Consider the following 9,892-nt stretch of genomic DNA (forward strand, 5'->3'; position numbering starts at 1 on the left):
AATAATTAAATATTGATTTAATATAATTATAATAAAAAAATTTCTTAAAATAATATAATCATACATTATTTATGAGTTAATTATAATACATTTAAAGATATTATTATATCATAGTGTCTACTTACTATATTAATATAATATCAAAAGATACATGTTTCATTATTTTTTATAGATAAAATCGGTTTTTATTGGCAATTAAATTGTGTTCAGGTCAACGAAAACTATATGTTTATGTAGAGATTTTTTGTCAAATATAATGAAAATATAAATAAAAAAATAAAGGATAAAAATAAACTTAAATAATATATTTGATACCACTTCATTTTATTAATTATTAAATTATTTAAAAATAGTACATCCATGGAAAATACTCATAATATATAATAAATTGAGACAATAATTTAAAATTTTCTAATTATAATTTAATCAAATACTAATATTAAAACCAAATTACTTAAACAATATTGAATCTATTCTAGTTCTTAGTCACGTATAGTATAGAGTCATTCTCGTAACAATAACCAACTGAAATAACATCGTAAATATCAAAATTTAGAATTCGTGCAAATTCAAACCATCCTCTTATTAAATAAGTTTTATCATCCGCTATCCATGCAATGCGGCAAGGTATAGAATTGCCACACCGAGAAACCAAACTAACCTTTATTCCTCTCAATGGCATTGCATGCATGCAAAAGAAAGCCGGTAATTTCTGAAAAAAATCACAATATATTATAAAATTATTCTAATAATGAACAACTTAAAATAAGAAAATTTAAATATATTACCAATAGTTGAAATTGCATATTCGAGTTTGTCATAAATTTAGCAAAATTGAACTTAAACTGAGGGAATTCAATCTCATTATGTGCTTCACTTCGAAGATTTTTGGGCAGACGTAAAAAGCATGGAGGGGATGGAACTTGAACTTGTCCTATAAAGTTCCGTGGATGCAATTCCTCAATAAAAAATCGAGCTCCTCCCAAGAAAGCTAACCTTAACCACATTCCATTAGGTTGGTCATAATAGGTGAGTAGATCCAACCATCCTTCGATAAAGTAGAGATTATTGTCCATTCTTTGAACGCTTACATCCATGTAGTTGGAACCTGAATAAGTGAAGACAACTCGATGAGGTATTTCATGGATGTGATGCATTGTAAATGATTGTGGTAAAAGACAATCGAACTGGAACATTAGACGATAAGAATAACTTAGAGTAACAACAATTAATAAATTATTAAAAGAATAATATAATAGAATGAGTATATGAAAAATATTATAAAAAATTATAAATTGTACCTTAAAAGGATCAACTTCAATAAAAAACAAAGAATACATTCTTATTCTACGAAGTAGTAAAAAAAGAAATACTAAATATAAAATTATGAGCTGACTCTCAAATTTAGATTCATGTACCACAGAAAAATACTATTTATAGACCTTAGTAAAACAAAAATAAATAAAAAAATTTCATTCGTTTTGGAGGGAAAACAGACTCACGAGAGATCGACACATCACCCTTATTAACTGGGAGAAAACCCAGTTTTAGTATATTAAGTAGATTTGAACTCAATTAATTGACTAAGAAAATAAAAATTTATATTTTGATACTTTTATTTTTGCTAATTTATAAATGAACAATTTAGTGCTTTCTAATTTGAAATACACGATATATTTTAAACAATGATAAAGTATATTTTTTGTCTTTAAAATTTGTTAAAAATTTAAAAAATATCTCTAAATTTTATTTTATTTTAATTTCATTCTAGAAGTTTTCAATTTGCATCATATATACTCTAGGTGAGTGGTGACTAATTTTTCAAAAACTTTTAAACTAATTTGGCAATAATTTCACAAGAAGAGCCTTTAGCATAAGCAAATCAGACATAGTTGAGTCACAAAAAAAAAAATAGACATAGTTGTTATACATTATTACTGATTTGTTCTAAACTTTCCAAAAATTTACTAGAGATATACTTGATGTAAATTGAAAATTTTAGGAACAAAATTAAAACAAAATAAAATTTATGAGTATTTTTAAAATTTTTGCCAAAATTTATATTTTATATTTTTACCTTTAAATAATTAATTGAACTTTTCTCCTATAATTTTCCTCTTTCTCGTTTATACTGTCTTCAACCAATTAATAGGTTAGATAAGGTTGTAGCATTTGGTACTTTACTTACTATAAGTATTACATCTTGCCCATTCATTTCAACTCCATATCAACGTCACCGGATCTTAAAAGAACTTTGATTTGACAAGAATGATACGCTCACATTGCACCATGCTACTAATTCTCTTAAATTCCGAGAGACCGAAAGGAATTATAGGCAACCCAAATTTAAAAAATGCGTTGATGTATTCTAACGGCATCTGATACATCAAATGAACATCAAGAATTTTCTTGGAGATGCGCATACAATGAAACAAATGGGACAAAAAAATGGATTATACCTTCTTGTTTTAAAACTTTGATAAGTACACAGAGTACCAGAGTAAAAGATTCATATACTCGTATTTTCCCTCATGTAAAATTATAAATTTGCTCATAGTCAATTTATCTAAAGCCGCTATCGATGTTTATTTTGCATTTGCAAATGAACAAAGAGCATATGCCCATATATGATAATGGAAAGACTGAAAATATAAAGGGCAAAACAAAAGGATAAACAAAGAGAAGATACAAGTACTTTGCCACTTGCCAGCCTGTTTATCGCACGGGCTGCTGATTGTAGTGAGTCACCTTATCTTTTCTCTTTGCCACGGCAAGCCTTGCACTCCTAGCAGCAGCCTCACTAGCAGCAGCATCCATCTCCTTGATTTTTTCTTCTTCACAGATGCAACTTTCTTATGCCGCTCTTTCACGTCAGTTACAGGTGCATCCTCTGCCCTCCCCGTTCCAGCAGTTTCCGTAGTTGTCTTTCCATCAGCCACAGAATCAGGCAGGTCTTGCGATTCTTTCTGCTCCTTTGAAGATTTGTCCTTCTTCTTCTTTGCATTTTTGCTTTCACCGGTGGCATTCTCCTTTTCTAACTCACCATTGCGATCCTCGACCTTCTTCTCAGCACCTGAATTTTCCAGGATAGGCAAAAGATTCCAAGTAAGAAATTTCTATATAATCAGTCATCTTAGCAGGGCTTGCAAATGTATTGGCGAACGTTTGCATGAGCAAGTTCAAGCCTCAACTTAATACTTTAGATATTTAAATAGCATTCTTGTAGCCAGCATGGTTAAATCAATAACAAATTCCGAAAAGATAGATACCTCCTTGAAAGAACTAAGATAATTATAACATCTTTTTTCTTTTTTTCTTTCACAATATCAAAAACATCATATTACCATGGGAGTCAGCCTGGCTTCCGGGTTCTTTTTGCAATCCTAGCTCTGCTAAAACAGCTTCAAGCTCCTTTTTCTTCAATTCCTTCTTTGAAAGTTGCTCTTCAGTTTCCTTGGTAGACAACAAAGGCTCACGAGGCTTCTTAACAACAGTTTCAGGTTCTATTGGCGCTTCTAAATCATTTTCATGTTCATCCTCAGCATCATCAAGGCCTTCTATCTCACTATAGCTTTTCTGCTATTAAATCATTCACACGTCTTGCAGTTAGTCCAATGTGAAGCTCAATGTCTCAATGAAACAATAATAACCATCTTCTATGTTATTAATTTGCCATTAAGGCCAAAACAAATTAACAATTAAGTGCCCAGTTATGCAGCTTTCAGCTTTCACTACTCCAAATGGGACGTGAAGGGCAAGTCCATGAAGAATAAAGGCTACATTATATCATCTACGTTAAACATTATAGTTATGGGTGAAGACAATCATTTTAACTATGAAAGATTGAACACGTGGAAACTTGAGCTTGAAGAACCAAATTGCAAATCCGGAAATGAGAATAACAAACCGACAAATAGTCATCAAATGCATATTAATTAGATTCCAAATCATTAAACCGAATAAATGACAACTCAACAAGAACATAGATATTCGAATTAGCAAACCAACAAGCACAACGTCATCAAATCCAAGCATACCAGATTACAGATCGTTAGACCGTTAACATAAATCACATAAATGACAATTCAACAAGGATCATAAATACCTTCCCAGAGCTAGATATCCAGAACAAGACCAGAATCCAGGATCCTCATTATCAAACAGAATATCCAACATTATATCTTTAAGATATAAAAAGAAACACTCAGCTTTCTTTCCAATCATGCATGCAATAACATTCAACGCAACTCTTTCTCCTCAAAGACACCATTAAACCCATCCAATCCAACCTTCAAAACAGCATTGCCTAACACATGCAACTAACAGAACACAGACAACACAATCAAAACACCTACTGAATGTGAGAACATGAACAGCTCAACTACTCTACCTTTTCCAAGTCTAGTCGCTATCCATGCCACAGGACTAACGGATTCAAAAATAAAAAACACAATAATAAAAGAAAAAAATTACACTCTCTACATCAAGGCAACGATCATCACCATCCATAGTTAAAAAATAAACGATTCAAGCCATTGCATATCAAGTTTCAGCAGTAGTGATCCAACACACATAAATAGAATAATCCAATTAAAAAAGAAATAATGCTCAAAGTTTTATGTTCACCTCAGCATGGGCCTCGGATTCAGCTGCAGCAGCAACAGGAGCGCCCCAAAGGAATTGAGGTGGAGCGGTGATGGCGTAGTAGTCGTCGTCATCCTCGTCGTCAACGTCAGCCCATGACTTCGACGTGAGTGGCACCGGGGCCCAGAAAACCTCCTTTTTCTCCTGCTGTTGTGCGGCAGAGGAAGCGGCGGTGGAAGAGGACGAGGAGGCTCTCCCCTTGGATGAAGCCTGTTCCTTCTCAGAATCTCAGGCTTCTTCTTCTTCTTGAGGCTTCCGAGCGCTGCGAACACGTTGGAGCTGTTTATGACCGGCGCCTCCTCCCTCCTGCTCCCTCCTCCCACCATTTCCAATCTCAAACTCAGCAGCGATGGCCCCGAAACGACCGCGTTTCAACAGCTCCAGTGAAGGGACAAGATCGGAAATAAAATCAAATAAATAAAAGAAAAGGAGAGAAACTCTGGGGTTTGTTTTTGTTTATTCCTTGTTCGGGAGAATGGTGATCTGAGAAGTGAGGAATGTAATGTGGATGATGGAGTTATAAAAGGGTGCGTTAATTTGAGTATAGAGATTGAAGGGTGAGGCCATGAGGCGGGGGATCAGAAACGATGATGATGTGTGTCTTCTCTCACTACAATTTACATTACAACAGTGTCATCCTTTTGTTAATTTATAGGGCTTATTTGATAAAAATAAAAAAAATAATAAAAAAAACAGAAAAAAACAAAAACAAATAGGCCTTGCAGGATTTTTCGAAAACCGAACCGATTATCAAACCGTTTTAACTACTGATTTATTGGTTTATAGATTTAACCGGTTCGATTGTGGTTGAACTGAAAAAACTATTTTATAATAAAATAATATAAAATATAAATAAACACATTAAAACATAATTATTATTCCTAGGTAATTCTTGGTTGATACTATCATCCATTCCTAAAAATTATCAACAATCCAATAACAATACAATTCAACAACTAATCAACTAATCAATGCCTCAACAGCAAGGTTTAGCACCCAACAACTAATCAATTATCAAGGTTTCAACTTTCAACAATAAACTATAAGAATTAATCATGCTTCATGCAATCAACTTCAACAATTAGTCATTTAACAATGCTTCAAGCAATCAGCACCAAAAAATTAATCATTTAAATATATATCTGAATACATTAATATATATAGTTTAAGATGCAAAAAAGCATCTTATTGGATGAAAGGCCTATTTTTTCACTTTCATAAATACCCCATCTTTGATCACTAGGCTTTCATTTTTCTGATAAAACAAACTCCTCCTCTGCTAAGTGTAAAAGAAGAACCTAGCTAAATTATATATATATTGAGGCACTACTATAACAATTAATCATGTTTCAAGCAATCAGTTTCAACAATGCTTTAAGCAATCAGCACTAAAGAATTAATCAACAACCTGTGATGAGGCTCGTAAACAATATTTGTTTAAATATAGTGAATTTATCTATATTGAACAAAATAGCAAAGACTACCACATTGTTGTCTACCACAATAATACCTGGGAGAGAAATACTGATTCTTGGGATCCACCAAAAAACTCTACAGTCCAACTATCTGCAGCTATCACAACCTGTGCTTGGATTCATGCTTTAAACAATCAACAGCAATGAATAAAACCAACAATTAATCATGCTTCAACAATTATTATTACAACAAATTAGATTTATACCTAGAGTTAGTGGAAGACAGGGAAGAATGCAGAGCTAGCGGCGACAAGGACAGTGGCTGGGGTGGAAGGGTCGAACAGGGCTGGCGCCGGCGGAAAGACAATGCGCGACAGCAAGGAGTGGTGGCGGTGGTTGCAATTTCCACGGCTGACTTCGAGATGGAAAGGGCTGTGCGAATCTCCAAGCTAGCTCCAGAAACTTGCGCGATGGTGAGTGACTTCACAGAAGGTGGCTTCGAAGGTTGCGCGACGGAGGCTTCAAAGGTTGCAATGGCTGCTGCGCGATGGAGGGAAAGTGAGCAAATACGAGGCGGTGGCTGTTCGAAGAAACGACAACGACGGCAGCACGAGGCGGTGGTTGGATGGAGGTGAGTTCGATGAGATTGAGAGGACTGAGAAGCCTTCCCTGGACTGAGTGTGTGTGAGAGAGTGAGACTGAGAGGACTGAGGAGCGCGATTTGAAACGGGATTGCTGGTGCAGTGAGTGAAACGGTAACTTTTGGTTGTCTTTTTTAAAAACCGATCGGATCACGGTTCAATTTGACCGACTGGTTTCCGACCGGTTCGTCGGTTTGAAAACGATTTTTGAAATCTACGGTTTTACCTGTTCGAATCGCTTTTCTTAACGGTTCACAGTTCGACCGATTCGACCGACCACTTCGAACTGGTTTTCAGAACATTGGTTTAACCTTACGCTAATAAGCTTTTCAAACAAAAACATCCTAAGTTAATATCCTAAATTCCGGTTTCAGCAACCCACGTGTCATTACCTCGGCTCATCCTGAATAAATGCATTTTCCTTTTCAACGACCATGTTTTACCGGTCTCAATTTTCATTAATTCATCCAATCCAATTCCTATTGACCATTCAAACATTACTCCTCAAAGTCTTCTCCCGCCTTTGCACGGTGTCTCTCTTTGTTGACTTTGGCATGCTCCCCTTTGTCTTGGCCTTCACCTCTCTCTGTTCCACGAACGTAAATCTCTTTGTTTTTTGCTGCTTCTCCGCATTTTTCCCTCTCTTCTGCCATCTCTGAGGTCCATGCCATGTCTCTTTCTATCTATTCTGATTTCTTTGTAACACAGAACAATACCTCCTTCTCCAAATATTCCTTCTTTTTCGGATACAACAAAAACAACACAAGCATTCTCCCAGCTTTTCTCATTCCTCCATTCCGTTCAAAACGGTAACTTTAATTGCTCTTTGATTCTTCGTAAACCAAAAGTTTATCGTTTTGTTTTTTTATCTTTTTCGATTGAAATGTGAAAACTTTATGTCTTCATTTGCGCCTGGATTGTTACAAGTGATTCTGATTTTTTCCTTTTTTCTATGATGGGTTTTCTCTATTTTGTGTTTCAGAAAGGATCCAATTTTTTTGGGTTTTTTTTTTCTATTCATGTGAAGGTTCCTTTAGAGCTGCGAAGTTTAAGGTATGCCTTCTCCTTTTGAAATTGTGATTGAAGTATATAGACAGACATGTCTCAGCCCCTATCAAATATACATAAGAAACTTGACTTTTTCTTATAATTTTGTAGATAATATTTTTCTTAAGTAAAATATTATATACATTTTGCTTCGTACTACTTTCTCATTTACATTTTCTATCACTGGTGCTGGTCACTTCTTGGTAATTTTGCAGGGCTACAATAGAAACTGGCCATAATTTTTTTTTTTGTATGTAGAAGCAGGAAACTCATCTTCTTTAATGTCAATATGTCTAATCATTAGGCGCTGGTCACTTCTTCTCCGGATCATTTTTCTTTGTATGTAGAAGTAAGTTACTTATTTTTATTATTTTAAGTTTCTTCATTATTGCAGGGGTTACACTAAAAATTGTCTATTTTTCCTTTTAATATAAAAGCAAGGTTGATCTCACTTTGAGTTTTACATTCATACTTTGAATTTTCCTAATCTAAAGGGATAGTAAATGTTCAAATATATTGGTGGATGCACACGAATTTGTCAACCTTGCTGATTTTGAACTGGCAAAGGTGAATATCTTGCTCAATTTATACATCAATGTAGAATCGTTTGTTAGTTTCTCTTATACTTCAATTTTAGCTATCGATATCTAAATATTGCTCAACTGATTAACATTTTAATTTTCTTATATTGCTTTATTATTTCAGTCAACCAAATTGAATTATGACATTAAATTATGCAAGGGGATTTGTTTTGCTGCCTTGCTTTCATATGCTTTGGGTTGTTTTCATTAGGTGTTTTTGCTATTTGAAATTCTGCTACTTTAGTTTTATATGTTGTTATCACAATATTATGTTGTTGTTATCAGTGATTACATGTGATGTCTAATGCTTTTCTTTGTGTCGTGCAAGAAGGTCAGGGTGTTGTCCCAAAGGTTGCACCATGAGGTCGCTGTTTTGAAATTGAAAAAATGGGTATTAACTGGCTTGGTTAAATTGTAACCTATGCTGCTGTTGGGTTTGGTGACTGATGAAGCTTGATATGAAGAAGTTTCTTCATTCACTTTCTCTTTGGGTTAATTATTTATTATTTACATTGTTTATTGTTCTGGAGTTTCATAGTTGCAATGGCAAGAAATAGTCATCTTATTTAGAGCTTACAAGGTGCTAGATTTACATATCTGTGTCATGCATTATATCCTTCAATAATTGTTTGCTTGCAATATGTTTTCTAAATTGACTCACGAAACATTTGCATCAAACCTTTATCGAAAAAAGGTACTCTTCAACTATCTTTTCAACAAATAATTATGACTTTCTTGATTTAGTTTGTAGTATTCTTCCATTTTGTTTCAAAATATATTTCAATAATCAGTTTTGGTTTTCTGTTTGTAATAACATGTTAAAAGAATTGTTTATCATTTGATAGGAGACAATAAAAACAAGTTGCTTTTCTGTTGGGTAAGTATTGATAAGTAACAAGTGTGAATGATACTTAGTCTTATATTAAATGAAATAATATGCGAGAGTTTATGAGATGAGAAATTTATCTATTTAGTGCGTTAAGCTGTTTAAGTTGGTGTGGTATATTCTCTCACTTAATTCTTATACAAGTGATTGACTATTTTTTCTTTTGTTGGTATTGTAATACGATTGCTAAAATATTACTCTTTGATTATTTTTATTTTTTTGATACAAACAATAAATGTACTGTTTTGCTTCTCTCACTATCTTTGTCATGAGATGGATAAATTCTTTTATTTGTTTTAATTTAAAGCTTTTCTCTGTGGCCATAGAAAAACAACTTGGTGATATTGATTATTGGAGTAAACCATGTTCTTTGTAACACCCTAACCTTTAGCACGTCATAATCATACCAAAAGTAAGGAGTTACTAACCTATTCTCCTTATTTACTATTTAATATTGAGCCTTTAGGTCGATATCGCGTTTCAGTTTATAAGAAAATACCAGAAAATTATTTGTAGTAATTAAAATCACACAATTATTAATAATAATAAATGCTATACAAATGAATTTAATATAAAACTCAAATACAATACCTATCCCTCTGGATAAAATAAAACTTAAAGCAACAAGGACGAGGGAACTCTATAAAAATAACAGGAATCACAAGTAAAACTACTAGT

General features: G+C 33.6%; 1 long non-coding RNA gene and 1 pseudogene across 1 annotated transcript; one reads left to right on the forward strand and one right to left on the reverse strand.

Moving 5' to 3' along the window:
• Positions 1-2,522: 2,522 nt before the first annotated feature.
• Positions 2,523-5,052, reverse strand: LOC107462090 (uncharacterized; annotated as a pseudogene).
• Positions 5,053-7,266: 2,214 nt separating this feature from the next.
• Positions 7,267-9,529, forward strand: LOC127744580 (uncharacterized). The gene is made up of 3 exons (XR_008005558.1): positions 7,267-7,509; positions 7,683-7,753; positions 7,963-9,529. It is a non-coding gene; the product is annotated as an uncharacterized LOC127744580 (long non-coding RNA).
• Positions 9,530-9,892: the final 363 nt, after the last annotated feature.

Source organism: Arachis duranensis, unplaced genomic scaffold (genome assembly GCF_000817695.3).
Source record: "Arachis duranensis cultivar V14167 unplaced genomic scaffold, aradu.V14167.gnm2.J7QH unplaced_Scaffold_608113, whole genome shotgun sequence".
In the NCBI taxonomy this organism is placed as follows: domain Eukaryota; kingdom Viridiplantae; phylum Streptophyta; class Magnoliopsida; order Fabales; family Fabaceae; genus Arachis; species Arachis duranensis.